This window comes from Chiloscyllium plagiosum, chromosome 7 (assembly GCF_004010195.1).
Source record: "Chiloscyllium plagiosum isolate BGI_BamShark_2017 chromosome 7, ASM401019v2, whole genome shotgun sequence".
NCBI classification, from domain to species: Eukaryota; Metazoa; Chordata; class Chondrichthyes; order Orectolobiformes; family Hemiscylliidae; genus Chiloscyllium; species Chiloscyllium plagiosum.
In genome coordinates, this window is record NC_057716.1 from 8,727,494 (window position 1) to 8,745,866 (window position 18,373).

General features: G+C 42.7%; 1 protein-coding gene and 1 pseudogene across 3 annotated transcripts in view; both read left to right on the plus strand.

Annotated features, from left to right (window-relative positions):
• Window positions 1-18,373, plus strand: part of kcnh3 (potassium voltage-gated channel, subfamily H (eag-related), member 3) — a 664,660-nt gene that overhangs the window by 342,313 nt on the left and 303,974 nt on the right. The window lies entirely within an intron of this gene.
• LOC122552062 lies at window positions 9,725-11,402 on the plus strand (annotated as a pseudogene).

Here is an 18,373-nt window from a genome sequence, read left to right on the forward strand (position 1 = left end):
CTCCTATTCCAATCTAGATTGCTTATGTGTAAAACAAGGAGAATATTTCTAACAATAATCCCCAGGGAATTGAGTGTTTACATTCCAGCAACTGAAAAACATCCATGAGTTATAGTCTCTGCTTTTTATACTTCAGCCAACTTCCTATCCATGCTGCTGCATACAATTTAATCATGTGTTTTAATGTTATCAAGGAGTCTTGTTCATAGCAGCATGTCAAACAACTTCTAAATCCATGTGCACAAATTCACTGGATTTCTTTTGTCAATACATTCCATTGCTTTCTCAAATTTAACATGTGAATTGTCACTATAGATTAGTATTGACATCCTCAGTTAGCCCATGTTTTTCTCTGCATTTTTCTCTGAACCTATTATCCCATTATAAGGAAACAACGTAAGTGCAGAAAGGTGTAAGGGAGGAAGTGCAAATTGTTGAAGACATATTATTGATGGCGCATTACCGAGAGGGAGATGGAGCTCTGAGGTAAGCTTCCTTGGAAAGTGTCAAAACATTGCATTAAAAATGATTAAATTAAAATCTTTATTTACTTGATAGAGAAATGATTTTCTGTATCTCAAATTTACCATCTAAATAATAACATTTTCAGCAAACTAATCAGAGCATCACTTTCCAAGCCACTATGGTAATTATTTACACAAATTTATCACTTATTTCTCTGAACATTTAAAAACCCCCCCATCAATTGTCCTACCCTATTCTCCTTCAATCTCTCTATTTCATGATATACTTGCCTCTGCTTTTTCAGTGCAACTTGTAACTTAACTCCCATTTCAGTTTATATTAGTACTCTTCTTCCATTCAGTAAAGCTCCCATTATTCTTCCCTCCTCAAGTTGACAGCCTCCACCTCCATCATTCTGTCTTGCTCTTAGAGCTCCCACAGTTCAAATAGCCAGCCCTTCTTCCAAGCTTCTTTGCTCTAATACTCTTCCCTGGCCTCCATACCAGCAGATCTGAGAATTATTGACAGTGCTCGAGGACAGACTGAGGGAGCCATGCTCACTCAATACGTGGTGCCCACACATGCATAATGTTTTCAGTAACTAAAGACTGAGCATTTCTTCTTGGAAGTTATACATGGGTTGATGTATGTCCTGCGGGATTGCTGACCCTCCAGGGTTATTCTGGAGGCTCCATGAATTAAACTCCTGGATATTATTGCAACAACCTGGAAGAAGAATCAGAAGCTGAGAGTCCAGAGTATACTCTTGCTCGTGTGGTGCAATGCTGTAAAGGTAACCACAGACCTTTAATTCTCACACTATGTATTTGGCAAATTTCATCAGCTATTTCATAGCAAATATAGCGAAGTTTCATCAAATAGCAGCAGACCCCCTTTTCCTTCTGCAAGTCAATTGTTGACATTAGAACAGTTCATCCTTTTATAGCATTTTCCCCAAATTCTGCTGATCCCCACGCTCTTCAGTATTCTGTTTTATTCCATGAGGTAAATTTAAAATGCTATGTGATCTATGCTCCATCCTATAGGATTCTTTGAAGGGTAAATTAAAGAGTGTTTGTTAATATTTACATTTAACAAATGCCCATTGCAATTGCCCATTATATACATCCATTACATATGTCTCTGTTTAACCATCATACAATACACAATCTTTAATTGCTTTAAAAATAAATGTCTCAAAATCCTTTCCCCAAGATGTCTGTTTCCTTTCATTTTGGTATAAAGTTTGCACTATCATAACCTAATTTTTACTTAAACACATTTATCGGGAATTCTTCTGACCAGATTTATTTAACACCCCATTACTAACTATTGGTTTCTAACCAATGTTGTCGTACCTTCCTAAAGCACCAAATAAATAGTATTTCATTGACTTTGTAATTTTATTTACCTTGCACATCTGAATAAAAAGAACTTGAAAAAAATCAGTGGTACTCTTCACACAAACCAGGGATTTGCTCTCGATAACAGCTACCTGCTGCCCTTACTTTCAGACTCTTGTCCCACTCTCTGCATGACCTCCATTTCCCAAAGCTCCCCTCCCACTTTGCTTACCAGAAGATAAGCCCTCCATGATTGCAGGACTCCAATGGGAAGAGGGTTTATTCTGGCAATAGGCACCGCCTCCTCTGTAGCATTGCTGACCCAAAAGCTTACGGCCTCAATGTGACTTCTGCTCTTGGTAGGCCCACTGGTAGTCTCCTCCCTGGCTGGTTGGCATTGTTTCTGTAGACCTTCCAGAAAATAGGCAGCACACTTCTCAACGACTCTCACATTTACAAATAAACATACATATTAGTGGAAGGTGTAGTCCCCTCCAGCCCTAAATAAGATCACGGCTGATCGGATGATTCCACATTCCCACCTACCCACAATAGCTTGTCAGCCCCTTACTTAACAAGAACCAATCTTCCTCTGCCTTAAAAATATTCAAAGATTTTGCTTCCAGAGTCTTTTGAGGATGAGTAATCCAAAGACTTATGACCCTTTGTGCAATCCTTATTTGGAAGCAGTGACCCCTAGTTCTATGTTCTAAAGTAAACATGCTCTCCACATCAGGACTCGTCACAATTGTAGGGAGTGGCATCACATATCTGAGGCTTTAATGGAAAAATATTTTGGAGGCTGTCTGCAAGAAAGGAAAAGATTGTGGTTGTGTCATTGGCAACTGCCTTGTCCTTCTTCACTATTGAGTATTGGGAAGGGATGCATGGGCTGGACTGTTCATCTTTAGGTGAACCCATTAATAGAAAGATGCTACCAATCGGAGGGATTTGATTGTCCTTGTGAATGAATTGCAATAAGGCATTACGTCAGCATAGCAAGTAATTAGCAGGGCAAATGGAATATTGCCCATTTTTGCAAGAGGAATGTGATATAAAAGTGGGACAACCTTGCTATAACTATACAGGATGTTAATGAGACTGTACGTAAGGATGATAATATCAACAGTGTGTGATTTCCTGGAGGTTTAACCTGAATGTATCATATTTCCATTCCCTTGTTTTTTTGCCAAGTGTTTACAATTAATTAAAATGCTGGCAATGTTCTGGGAAATTCTTGCTATCACATGGAAGGGAAGTCTCTCAGTGGTGAAAACAGTCATCAGCTGAAAATACAGTTGGCACGGGCAAGCTGGAAAAGAGCCTTTTGGTCAAACAGGGAGGCTCAGCAACACAGCCAAACTTGTCCGGCTCAACTCCACTGTCACTAATATTTTGAGAGCACAAAGATGTTCTGTCAAACTTAAATTTCACTTGTAAGTAAATCACATTACATTGATTTCATGTTATACACGTGTGCATTATCATCGTTTGTTCAGGTTAGCTTTGTCAGAGGGCTAAGTGTACTGCCACAGCTCATTGTTGGCATGTTTTACAGGGGAGTTGGGAATTATGTTATTGTGGATGAAACACAATGTCCTTATGTTTATTCTTTATTGAATGTTTGTGTTACTGTCCAGTCTTGTACTCCCCAATCTGTGTGACATGCTTAGCTGGCCCTCTGTTCTGGACATTGTGAAGGACATCGGTTGATATCACTCTCAGTGGGGTTAATTGAAACATTGTAGGTGAATTCAAAGCCCATTTCCGGACAGCACCCTGAGATGGACCCATATTTGGACAGACTGACACTGCCATTTAGGTCCTCTCATTATCTTACCTTGATTGACGATCCCCATGAGACTCCCAAATACGCCCAGGTTGCCAGGCCCTACTCATTTCACTCCTCATGTTCTAGCCTGTGTTCTAGCTTGGATCCTTCTTCCACCTGTCCACTCCAAATGCCATCCTTACCATTGACTCAGTCTCACTGGTCAGAAGCCTCTCTGCAAGTGTGGAGTTAAACAAGGAAAACTGCTGACTTCCTGTGCAAGTGCACAAAGCTGACTGCTGCACAGCCATTTTGAACAATCATTGAGTGCCATGACATTCCCATGCTCTGCTGACTTTTTCCTGAAGGTTGCATTCAATTTTTTTTAATCCCACCAGTCTTCAATGTAAATGCATTTACAAGGATGTATCTACCACAGGCTAGCATGAGATCACATAAATATATGACTCAATTCATGTCTACATTTCAAACTGCAATCAGGAAATCAAGATCTGGCATTCCATCGAATTCAGTGACCCTGAAAATCCGTTCCTGCTCTTGAAATCAGTCCATTGTGGAATATTAATTTCCTTATTGAAGGGGAGACTTAGTTGTAGTAGAAGTAATTCACAGAAGGTTCACTGAGCTGATTATTGGGATCAGTGGTTTGTCTTTTCAGGAAGGGTTTGACAGGTTGGGCCTATACTCATTGCAAAAAGGAGTGATTTAGAAGAAGGAGAGATGATCATATTGAAACAGTTTGAACAGGTCTGACAGGGTAAATGTTGAGAATATGGGAATCTTTCATGGGAATCTAGAATGAGGACATAGTTGTTTTGTAATTCTCATTTAGAGGGATATGGGGAGGTTGGGTGATTGAATATGTTCAAGGCTGAGTTAGATAGATTTTTGGTGAAGAAAGAAGTAAAGAGTTATTGGAGGTAAGTCCAAAATCAGATCAGATTTGATTTTACTGAATGACAGAGGGACAAAATACTGGATTAGTGGCGCTAGAAGAGCACAGCAGTTCAGGCAGCATCCAAGGAGCTTCGAAATCCTGAACTGCTGTGCTCTTCCAGCACTACTAATCCAGAATCTGGTTTCCAGCATCTGCAGTCATTGTTTTTACCCCAGAGGGACAAAATAGTCTTCCACTTCAACTTCTTATGTTCCTATGTCTGTGATGCAACTGCAAGATCTTATGTAATGTCAAAGGAATCTTTCCCTTGGACTTTTCCACGCCAGCACAAAAAGATGTTCCAAACATTCAGATGCTGGAGCTTCAAACGGTGAAGCTTTCTTAAAACATAGAAACTAGGAGCAGGAGAAGGCCATGTGACCCTCCGAGCTGCTCAGCCATTCAATATGATTATGACTGTTCATTCAATTCAGTACACTGTTCCCACTTTTTCTCCATGACCATTAATCCCAAGAATATTATCTAACGTCTTCTCGAAATATTCAATGTTTTAACCTCAACTGCTTCCTGTGGCAGAGAATTCCACAGGCTCCACACTTCCTGGGTGAAAAAACTTCTCCTCATCTCAGCCTGAAATGGCTTACCTCATGTTCTTAACTGTGATCCCTGGTCATTGGGAACAGCCTTCCTACATTTACCTTGTCTAGGGCTTAGATTTTATAGTTTCTTCTAAATTCCTAACCAATCCAATCATTCTTCATACTAATCCTGCCATCCCAGGAATCAGACTGGTTCACTTTATTTTCACTCCCTCTATAGCTAGGATATGGAACATTACAGCGCAGTACAGGCGCTTTGTCCCTCCAAGTTGCACCGACCTGTGGAATTAATCTGAAGCCCATCTAACCTACACTATTTCATTTTCATCCATATATTTATTCAATGACCATTTAAATGCCCTTAAATTTTGTGAGTCTACTACTGTTGCAGTCAGGGCTTTCCATGTCTCTACTACTCTGAGTAAAGAAACTACCTCTGTCATCTGTCCTATATCTATCACCCCTCAATTTAAAGTTACGTCCCCTCGCGCTAGCCATCACCATCCAAGGAAAAGTGCTCTCACTGTCCACCCTATCTAACCCTCTGATTATCTCTGATATCTGAGATTATATGTCTCAATTAAGTCACTTCTCAACCTTCTTTCTAGCAAAAACATTTTTCCTCTGATAAGGAGATCAAAACTTCACACAAAATTCCATGAGTGCACTCACCAAGGCATTGTGCAATTTTAGCTATTCCTGAATTCAAGGCCAACATATCTTCTGCTTTGTTCACCACCCGCTACAAAGTTTGCAAAATGTTCAACCCTAAATCAGACTTGTTCCCCTGTACACAGTGACTGATCCTTCATGGGGAACACGGCCTGCAGACATCAGAGCTGTGGAACTGCCTGTACCATGACTGTCACCAGTCGTAGATTGCTCATTGATTGTTTAGTAACAAAAAGGGACACAAATAGATGATCCCACCATTTCGTTTCAATTATCAAATATGTATCCAATAACCACATAAAATTGTAACATCCTCTTAGAGCAACCAGACACAAAATCTATTCTGAAATCACGGTTTTTGGTGACTGTCTTTATCTTTACATTGAAGAACTCGATGAAAGACGGGCCAAGGCAAGTTTTGCATTTTACTTAAAATTGGCTCTGCTCTAATGTGCTTGGTGACCTTGGCTGAACTGTGGTATCCATAATTTCTCACATCGTGAGACATTTATTTGTTGTGAAACAGCCTGATGTGTTGGGAATGTTTGACCTATCATCTGCTACATCAAGTCACTGAAATATCGATTCAGAAGGATTCCCTTCAATTGGTCTGCACAAACCAGTATGTTAATCAGTTTAGAGAATCAGGACGAATGTTTGATGTGTGTATGCAAGTTAACTGACGCAATGTTTTAATGTTTTAACATCTGTAGAATTGAAATTAGTTCATTTGATCTGTAGCACATAGCTGCAGGCAGGATGGACTACTGCGTGACAGTGCTTCAAAGCCGATTGGTGCAGAGAATGATTGGTGGATCAAAGAATTCAAAATATAGCTCCTTAGCACTACTCATGCCAGTGCAATAGACATTTCAGAAAGTTTTGACCCTTCTCCCGTGATCCCTGAAATGCCCCACAAATCTGAGCACATTACCTCAGATGTGTCAGCAGCTTATGTGGCAAACACACTGCATGAGCTTCAATTGAATTGAATTGAGTTGAATTTACTGTCACATGTACCGAGGCACGGTGAAAAGCTATGTCTTGTGAGCAATGCAGACAGATCACATAGTTAAGCAGCACAAATAAATAAATAATAGGTAAACAGCAGCAAAAACAAAAACACAGGTACAGGTGAATGTTAAGAGTTTGTGAGCCCATTCAGTATTCTAACAACAGTAGGGTAGAAACTGTTTTGAAACCGGCTGGTGCGTGTGTTCAGGCTTCTGTACCTTCTCCCCGATGATTGAGGTTGTAGAAAAACATTGCCAGGGTGGGATGGATCTTTGAGAATGCTGGCGGCCTTTCCTTGACAGCGGGCCTCGTAGATGGATTCTATAGATGAGAGGTTGGCCTTTGTGATTGTCCGGCCTGAGTTCATCACTCTCTGTAACCGTCTCCAATCTTGAATGGTACAGTTACCATAGCAGGTAGTGATACATCCAGACAGAATGCTCTTGATGGCACACCTATAAAGGTTGGGAAGGATATTCACCATCATGCCAAATTTCCTCAGCTGCCTGGGGAAGAAGAGACGTTGTTAGGCCTTTGGAACCAGTGCGTCCACATGAAGAGTCCACATGAAAGCTTGTTGTGGATGACCACTCCCAGGAGCTTGACATTCTCCACTCGTTCCATCTCTGTGTTGTTAATGTGTAGGGGGGGCATGAGTAAAGTCCCACCGAAAGTCAATAATGAGTTCCTTGGTTTTGCCGCATTGAGAGCTAGGTTGTTCTCAGTGCACCATTTTTCCAGGTCTTCCACCTCCCGTCTGTAGTCTGTTTTGTCATCATCTGAGATTTGACCGACTATGGTGGGGTCATCAGCAAACTTGTAAATGGCATTAGTCTGATATTTGGCGACGCGGTCATGGGCATACAGTGAGTACAGTAGGGGGACGAGTATGCACACCAGGGGGGCTCCAGTGTTGAGTGTTAGTGAGGATGAAATATTGTCTCCAATCTTCACTGATAGTGGCCTGTGGGTCAGGAAACTGAGGATACAGTTGCAGAGAGTGTGGCTTAGTCTGAGACCACTAAGTTTAGTAATCAATCTCAAGGGGATAATAGTGTTGATGGCTGAACTGTAGTCAATGAGTAGGATTCTTACATAGCTGTTGTTGGTGTCAAGATGTTCTAGGGAGGAGTGAAAAGCAAATGATACGGCATCTGACGTGGATCTGTTGGTCCGATACGCAAATTGGAGTGGGTCAAGAGTAGTAGGGAAGCTGGAATTGATTAATGCCATGACCAGCCTTTCAAAGCACTTCATGACCACCGAAGGTAGGGCCACTGGGCGGTAGTCATTGAGACATGCTGCATGAACCATCTTAGGCACAGGGGTGATGTTGGCCCTCTTGAAACAGCCAGTGACAGTGGCCTGCTGCACGGAGAGTTTGAAGATGTCCGAGAAGATCTCTGCCAGTTGATCAGCACATGCTGTGAGTGCACTCTGTCTGGTCCCATCGCTTTCCTTGGATTCAGATGAAAAAAAACTGATCTGACCTCTGAAGCAGTGACGGTTGGGGTAGGTTCATCAGGACTTGTCAGACTCCCCAAAAGGCCTTTGGGGAGTAACCCTCAGTCAGGGAAGGCCATTGTGGGGCTTGGAGGCAGCATGCTGGGATGTAAAAGGGACAATAATTGTGACCAATGCATCTTCCAAGCTGCTCTGTGTGGCTCCGTGCGCAGGGATCGGTGTTGGCGTACCAATCCCAGAATTAATTTCTGTTTCTGGAAGTCACGGCGGTGTAGGGACCTTGGAAGCCTATACAGCCAGAAAGAAAATAAGAGGGAACACTGATTGTGACAGGGAGCACTTTGGCATGTAAGGTTGGGAGAGAGCAATATATTAGAGTATGCAGGTTCCTGTTGGAGCTGAGTCATCGATGGTCACCATCACTCTGGCAGCCTGATGATTGGCACGGCTACGGCTGAGGACTAGAGCTCTTGGGAAATGTTGGGAGATACAGACTTAATTGGAAAATTTGTTTGGGAACATGTGGAAGCTCAGAATAGCTAGGGTTAACAGAGAATGAAGTAAGAAAGGAACATGTATGTTAAGGGGTTACCTCGGTTGAGACCTGGACTCATTCTGTACTGTACGATGCGTTGCTTTCCATCCTCATCTGAATCGCCAACTTGCATTGGAAATGAGAAATGGCAACAAGCACACTTTAGAGTTGCAGAGAAACATTTCTGGAGGGGGCTCTATTTGTGGGCCCGTGAAACCCAGTGAGGGGCAATCGCATTCATCGGGCACTTGTGCGGTGGTGATCAAAGTCATCTATAATCATAGCACCTGCATGTGAAATAAAAATCCTGGCCACAGTCAATCTTGACCATGTCAGTGATCATTACAGATTGATCATAGATGTCTCTGTGAAACAGAAGTAATCACAGGTGACCATAAAAGTGTTACATGTGTGTAGCAATTCACAAAGAAACCCAAGCTCTATCAAGCTGCACAAGGGCACAGAGCTGATTTCCTCTCACATTGAACTACAAGTATTCACCAGCCTGCTCTTCTCTTGTGTAATGTTGGGGATGGGGGTGCATGGTTTCAGTAATTCTCCCACATTTACAATCTCTGATTGTACAATACTTGCAGCATGGCTCCATACATCAGAATAAGGTCCACAATATCAGAGATCCATGTAGAGGTTCTCTTTGGTCTCCCTTTCAAGAGTCCTTCACATTCCACTGTATCAAGGACTATGCTAAACTGTTGATTGAGGTGTGATGTGGATATTGACTTATGATATTGCCCAAACAAGTTAATTGGAACCATCACCGATGGGTCTAGCCACAGCATGGGGTCATTGTCACAGTAACCGCAGCGCAACAAAGGTGCAGAGAAATTGGGGAGGAACTGATGTAATTTGTGCTAGATCACATACTTTGTCTCATTTCCCTGTGATGGTTCAGTGCTGCAGTCCTGGCAACAGACTTCACAAATGTCGCTGTCTGCCCCACCAACAGGGTGCTACTTGGGTAAATAAATTAAGCTGACTTCATCAGTAGAAAAGGATTTCATTCCATCAATTTACAGGTCACCTGTGATCTTCCTTACCACATCTTAGAAGTCTGTGCTAGGTACATTGGAAGTTGCCATGCTGCCTTTATCTTTCATAACAACTAGATCCTGGATGATGTTCCCCAATTCATTTCAGGTTCCAGATGAGATACCCCAACTATTAGGTGTGGAGGAACAAACTGGCTCCTCTTCATTATTCACTCACCCCTTAAGTTGGTTACGAGAAGGTTAATATATAAAGGATCCTTTCCCTTGTGGATCACTCTTTCCCAGACCCAATGAAATTACAAAAACTGGAAGAATGGCAGATGCTGGAAATCTTAAACAAAAACAGAAATTGCTGCAAGAGGTCAGCGGGTCTGAAAGAAATCAGAGTTAACGTTCCAGGTCCAGTGTTTGGAAGAAGAGTCACTGGACCCGAAGCATTAACTCTGATTTTTCTCCACAGAAGCTGCCAGACTAAATGAATTTAAGTTTTAAAAAGGAGCCAATTTCAATAGGCTTTCTTGAATTAACAAGAAGAGTGAACTTATTAATTATTAAACGTACGAATTAGTAATACATCACACATATACAGAAATTAGAAATAAAAAATGAATTCAAAAACATACAAGTTTTAAGAATGGTTATGCGGATCACTTTCTGAATTGTTTCTGAAGAGTAGATTCTGATCATTGTCGTGGATGTTAATTGACATTGATAGGTGAACTCTTCATTTCGTAGATTAGTTGAAATTCTGTAGGTCTGGTGCTTTATGACTGTTAATGGATTCTAGTATTTCGGATGGAACAGAATCCTTTGCTGTCCTGTTCCTTTCTTTTAACCGGTTCACAGCCCTGAGTTAGAGAGGGTTTTTATCTGCAGCCTCAGGTGAACCTCAGGGATAGTTCTTCGATTATGACTGTCACAGCACGCCAACACTCTATTGTAGGGTGGTACACACAAGAGTGTTCAGTCTCACTAATCCACATTAGAGTTAAAACGGACTTTTTGACCCCTATCTTTGTGTACTCCTGAACTGTAAAATACAACATGTGTCTGCAATTGGAGATGTAATCTGCAGGGATGGCTTGCTGTTCGGCAGGCAATCATCAACACCTCTGTAGTCACAAGAGGTCAGTCCATTAAATTTCTTTGATTCCTTGAGGTATTACATCCCTGAATCCCAGTATCTAAGAGAGCCGGTGGTGGTTCATCCAGAGTGAGATTTCACATCACTCTTGGTCTCCCTGTTCGGGCTGTGATCAACTGCACTGATAATACAGGGGCCAAGAAACTGTATATCATCTGTCATAGGCATCAAGGGACATTTGAACAGACTACCAGCCACTGGTGTTGGTGACATGATCATGCCAACTATAAAAAATAGCAAACCAGAGCTCAGGAAGAAAGGTGCAAACAACAGTATTGATACAGCAACAGAAAGCTAATTAGCATAAAGATGGGGTGTTTCTCTTCTTGAAGACAATGAAGGGGTGACAGTAAATAATGAAGGAGCAGCGAAAGGCACTGAACTCACAGGCCCTGTTGCCAAGGAATGTGCAGATCTGTGGCCCAGCATTGTTTCCAATGCTGGGAGCATCACACAAGAATTGTAAACATTTTCTGCAATGATATCTGTACAATTCAACAAATTGTACCCTCAGAAAACAAAATACATCTCATTGATCAAGAGGAGCTTTGATGGATATTAAAGAGTTGTGAGAATGGCAGCAGTTCTCTAAGGAGGAAGGTAAGGACATTGAGCAGGAGGAACATCACTTTCAATGTGATAGACCAGTGCAGTGTTGATGCAAAAAAACCAGACGGGACCTAATTGATTAAAAACTGAAAGAACTGTGAATGCTGTAAATCAGAAACAGGAACAGAAATTGCCAGAAACGTCTGGCAACACCTGTGGAGAGAAATCAGAGTTAATGTTTCAGATTCAGTGACCCTTCCTCAGAACTAGCTACAGATGGTAGCGAGGAAACAGTTGGTTTTTATGCAGAAGATAGGTTGGGCAGAGGGGGTAAGGACTAAACGAAGGTGGACATAGAGTCCAAAGAGAGATAAGAACACTTGGACAGACAAAAGAGTGGATAACAATCCGGCTAGGAGGGTGAATAACAATGGACTAATTTGATACCTCCTTCCAGTAGATCAGAGCTGGGTGAGGTAATTGTTCATTGACTCAAAGTTAAAAATCACACAACACCAGGTTATAGTCCATCAGGTTTAATTGGAAGCATACCAGCTTTCGGAGCGACGCTCCTTCATCAGGTGGTTGTCTCAGGTTCGATTCCAGCCGAGGGCAACTGTCTATGTGGGAGTTTGCACATTCTCCTTGTGTCTACTTGGATTTCCATTGCATGCTCCAGTTTTCCCCCAGTTATGAGGACTAGCCATATTAAATTGCTATCCAAGATCCACATGCCTGACTACCCCGGCCGACCAATCGTCTCGACCTGTTCCTGTACCACCGAACTCATCTCCACATACCTCGACACTGTCCTATCCCCCCGGTCCAAGAACTCCCAACATACATTTGGGACACCACTCACGCCCTCCACCTCCTCCAAGAATTTAGTTTCCCACCCCCCAATGCCTCATCATCACCTTGGGCATCCAGTCCCAATTCACCTCATCTGCCATGACCAGGGCTTCCAAGTGCTCTGTTTCTTCCTGTCCTGACATCCCCACGAGTACCCTTCCCCTATCACTCTCATTCGTTTGACTGAACTGGTCCTCACCCTCAATAATTTCTCCTTTGAATCCTCCCACTTCCTCCAGATGAAAGGGGTAGCCATGGGCTCCTGCATGGGCCCCAGCTATGCCTGTCACTTTGTCGGTTATGTGGAACATAACATTTTCCGTACTTACACCTGCACCATCCCCTACCTTTTCCTCCGCCACATCGTTGACTGTATCAGCACTACATGAAATCATCAATTTCACCAACACATTCCACCACGACAATTCCCCTGGACCATCTCAGACACCTCCCTCTCCTTCCTGGACCTCTTCATCTCCATCAACGGTGACCAACTCAACACTGACCCCTACAGCTACCTGGATTACACCTCCTCCCACCCTACCTCCTGTAAAAATGCTATCCCGTATTCCCAATTCCTCCGCCTCCATCGCATCTGCTCCCAGGAGGATCAGTTCCACCACTGGACACACCAGATGGCCTCCTTCTTTAAAGTCTGCAATTTCCCATTCCACGTGGTTGATGATGCCCCCTAGCGCATCTCATCCACTTCCCGCACCTCTGTCCTTGAACCCCGCCATACAACCACAACAAGGACGGAACCCCCAATCCTCAGCTTCCACCCCACCAACCTCCGTATATACTGCATCATCCTTCACCATTTCCACCACCAACAAACCACCAGAGATATTTTTCCCTCCCCACCCCTAACTGCGTTCCATAAAGACCATTCCCTCCGCAACTTGCTTGTCAGGTCCATGCCCCCTACCCCCTACCAACCCACCCTCCCCTCCCATCACCTTCTCCTGCCACTGCAGGAATTACAAAACTTGCGTCCACACCAGGCCCCTCACCTCTGTCCAAGACCCCAAAGGAGCCTTCCATATCCATCAGATTTTTACTTGCACTTCCACACATGTCATTTACTGTATCTGTTGCTCCCAATGCAGTCTCCTTTACACTGGGGAGACAGGATGCCTACTCGCTTCAAAGGACATCTCTGGGACACCCGCACAACCAATCCCACCGCCCCATGGCCAAACACTTCAACTCCCCCTCCCACTCCACCAAGGACGTGCAGGTCCTGGGCCTCCTCCATTGCCACTCCCGAACCACCCACGCCTGGAGGAAGGATGCCTTATCTTCTGCCTCGGGACCCTCCAACTACATGGGATCAATGTGGATTTCACCAGTTTCCTCATTTCCCCTCCAACCACCTTATCCCAGAACAAACCTTCCAACTCTGCACTGCCCTCATGACCCATCCTATCTGTCCATCTTCCTTCCCACCAATCCGCTCCATCCTCCTCTCCAAACTATCACTATTAGCCCCGCCTCCATTCACCGAGCGCACTCTCAGCTACCTTCCCTCCAGCTCCACCCCACTCCCATTTTTCTCACCACCCCCTTGGCTCACAGCCTCATTCCTGATGAAGCGCTTTTGCCCGAGACATCGACTCTTCTGCTCCTTGGATACTGCCTGACCTGCTGTGCTTTTTCAGCAGCACACTCTCGATTCTAATCTTCAGCATCTGCAGTCCTCACTTTCTCCATATAAATTGTCATAGTGTCCAGGGATGTGCAGGTTTGGTGGGTTAACCGTTCGAAATACAGGGTTACACGGGATAGGGTAGGGGACCTGGCTGTGGCTGGGATGCTCTTCGGAAGGATAGTGCAAACTCATTGGGCAAGATGGCCTCTCTCCACACTGTAGGGTACCTATGATTCCCGTAAGCATTCTGAAATGTTAATTGCCTTTACCACTCCATTGATGCTGTCAAATCTGTTATGTGTTTCCAGCAATTTGTGTCTATGTCAGATTTCCAGAATTCAGGGAACTTTACTTTTGGAGCTGACTGTGCTCATTTGAATCGTTGTTAATTACTGTGGCAGTGAGTTAAATGAGCAGTTGTAACTTGGATGTGAATCATAAGCTCCACATATTTGCTATGGCACAGACTGTGAACGATGTATTGTGAAAGCTTCATTAACAATGTGCTAAACTTGTGAATATGGTGCAAATGATAAATCAGTATGGGGGAGGGGCAAGTGTTAATCATTATTTACTCAAGTAGGTGGTTTAATGGTTTCCTTTTGTTCGTAAGCCAGAAGGCTGCAACTTTCTGAAGCTGCCAAAGAAGTAGCAGGTACAAAAGATAAACAATAGAAACTAAACAAATATGTGACAAGCGTGAATGGTGCTTCCAGGGTGTAGCGCTTTTTTCAGTGCAATTTTTTTAATGAAAGTTGGGTTTTTGTTTTTTTCACTCCTAGAAAGTAGGTATCCCTGGCTGGCCCGTTTCTAGTTGCCTTTGAGAAAATGTTCACCTAAGAACAGATTCCTCTACAATCTCCTACTGATACCATGAAGGAAAACTATCAGCCTTCATGATGTATGTCAGGAATTTATTATGGGGTGGTACTGTGGAATTTGAGAAATGTATTTTTAAAATGATTGTTCAAATTTAAAATTGAAGTCAGCAGTGTATTTAAATATTAAACAAAGAAGCTACAGAATAACTCAAAATCAACAGTTCTGTTCATAGAATTCTACTCCGATCTCAGTTAATCATAATTCCCTCATCAATGAGAGACTATTGAATTAGCTTTATTGACACATGTGCCCAATTGGGTGCAGTGAAAAGTTTACAAGTCATCACTTACAATGCCATCTTAGGTACAAGGTACCAATTCTTAGGAAGAAAAATAAAGAAAAAAAATTCAGAATAACACTCATAAATGCACTGCCAGCGGTGGTAGTAGAGTCAGATACATTAAGAGCATAAAAACAACTCTTGGATAGGCACATGGATGATAGTAAAATGAAGGGTATGTAGGTTAGTTTGATCTTAGAATAGGATAAAAGGTCAGCACAACATCAAAGCCAAAGGGCCTGTACTGTGCTGTAATGTTCTATGTTCTATAAAAGGTTCCGACCTGAAACGTTGACTCCCCTTCACCTCTGATGCTGCTTGACCTCCTATGCCTTTCCAAGCTCCAATTTTTATCCACCCCAACTCTCCAGCATCTGCAGTTCTCAACTATCTCCCAGAATAACAGTCCTTCCAACCCAGTCCACAGCAGCACATTACCTCCAGTCTGTGTCAGGACTTGAGTCACCTTGAGGCCAGAAGTGCAGGTTGAGGCCATGGCAGGCCAAGAGGACACCATTCTGGGCCAAGGGGACACCATGCTGGGTCAGTGCTGAGACTGATAGTTGAAACTTTATTGCTGGAACAGCACAGCAGGTCAGGCAGCATCCAGGGAACAGGAGATTCGACGTTTATAGTCCAAGTCTGCTCTGAGGTTGGGAGTTCAGGACATCACTGAGAGGGAGGAAAAGAAAAATAAACAGAATGGACGAGTTCTGGCTGAAGCGTCCTACTTTGCCACCATCTTTGGAATTATATCTAAAGAAGGTATAGAGCAGTTACAAAGCTGGATGAGTCAGTTGAACTGGTTTGGTACTCAAGCTAGGCTAGGTATTTATTTCGGTGCATTGGAGTTATGTACCAGGATGAGACACCCTAAAGTCGAGAAGTTTAAGGGAAAACAAAAATATTAAAATTAAATCTGGAGAAATGCATACTTATACTTGCAATCAGTCCTTTTTAGTAATGCTTCACATGTTAATCTTCTTCGTGGGTCTTTCAGTACTGCTGGTTTCATAATGAAAAATAATTCCCTTTTCTTGGAAGACTAAGAAAATAACATTGTTATTCAAAAAAAAGTTTTCATTGCTAAAATGCTAGCTCTACTGAGGTGGTGGATATGGGATTCTATTTGTCAAATATTTTAAGTTAGATTCTGTACAAAGAGCACCTATTGACTGTTGTGTCATTAACAGTTAATGTTTGGATAATGTATTTATTATGAAAACTTAGTAAAAAAAAATTACCAGTTGACCTCACTGGTCATAGAGTCATAGAGATATACAGCATGGAAACAACCTTCGGTCCAACCCATCCATACCGACCAGATATCCCAACCCAATCTAGTCCCACCTGCCAGCAGCTGGCCCACATCCCTCCTGACCCTTCCTATTTATAGACCCATCCAAATGCCTCTTAAATGTTGCAATTGTACCAGCCTCCACCACTTCCTCTGGCAGCTCATTCCATACACGTACTACCCTCTGTGTGAAAACGTTGCCACTTAGGTCTCTTTTATATCTTTCCCCTCTCACCCTAAACCTATGCCCTCTAGTTCTGGACTCCCCGACCCCAGGGAAAAGACTTTGTCTATTTATCCTATCCATGCTCCTCATCATTTTGTAAACCTCTGTAAGGTCACCCCTCAGCCTGTGATGCTCCAAGGAAAACAGCCCCAGCCTGTTCTAGCCTCTCCCTATAGGTCAAATCCTCCAACCCTGGCAACATCCTTGTAAATCTTTTCTGAACCCTTTCAAGTTTTACAACATCTTTCTGATAGGAAGGTGACCAGAATTGCACGCAATATTCCAACAGTGGCCTAACAAATGTCCTGATTCTGGATCAGTGGTGCTGGAAGAGCACAGCAATTCAGGCAGCATCCAAGGACAGGCAAAAAGCATACCAAACGCCGCCTTCACTATCCTGTGTACCTGCGACTCCCCTTTCAAGGAGCTATGAATGTGCACTCCAAGGTCTCTTTGTACAGCAACACTCCCTAGGACCTTACCGTTAAGTGTATAAGTCCTGCTAAGATTTGCTTTCCCAAAATGCAGCACCTTGCATTTATCTAAATTAAGCTCCATCTGCCACTTCTCTGCCCATTGGCCCATCTGGTCAAGATCCTGTTGTAATCTGAGGTAACCCTCTTCGGTGTCCACTATACCTCCAATTTTGGTGTCATCTGCAAACTTACTAACTGTACCTCTTATGCTCGCATCCAAATCATGGTCAAGTGATGTGGAGAAAGGAAATCTCTAAAACTAAATGGATGCATGTGAAATATCAACAGTCTAAATGAAAATACATACAAAGAAATAGGTGTCCTGGGAGAAGAACACTTCACTTTGTACAGATTACGGTTGCCTATATCATCTCTAAATTTCATTTAAATAGAAAGGGGCATTTGTTAAATGAAGATCAATTGTATTTAATTATGGTCAGCTTACGGGTGTTAAATAGGAATTCACTTGATCCCTCAAAAGAAACACACGTTAAAACTGTGGCTGTGCATTACATGTAACAAGCTTTACATGTATATATCCAACTGGCTATGCAGCTGATTTACTGGTGGCAGTTAAGAGTCCAAAAAAAGTCATGGTGATTTGGTGGTAGAAAAATAATGTTTGGTTGCGTGTGATAGCACTTCTAGATATTAAAAACAATTTTTAAAAACCGTGGCTATGGGAACTCTTGTGCTGCTTTAGCATGTCCCCATCTCTGAGCCAGGAAGCCTAAGTTCAAGTCCCACCAACCCCAGAGGTGTATAAATGTAATGAAATCACTGAGCAGATTGATTAGAAAATGCTGAAAACAGTAGCTATTGAGTTAGGAGTTGTTTACCAGTAATATGTAGTTCTGTAAATAAATATAAAGGTGTGTAATAATGGTATCCCCTTCTAACTTTCACTGACTTTCTGGAAGAGAGAAATATCCTTCATTGTAAGACTGCACAATCTGGCCAAGGACCTGGTTAAATTACAAGGAGAATTTTCTCTGGAATATAGAAGGACAAGGGTGATCTGGTCAAAGTCTTCAAGATATTAACAGGAAGATAAAGAAAGATAAACTATTTCCCCTGGTTAGGGATTCTTGGACAGGGGGCACAGTCTGAAATTGGGACCAGACTGTTCAGCAAAGATATTAGGAAGCACTGCACACACAAAGGGTGGTAGACCTCTCTTCCACAAGAGAAGGATGATATGGAAGTGGTGGAGGCTGGTACAAT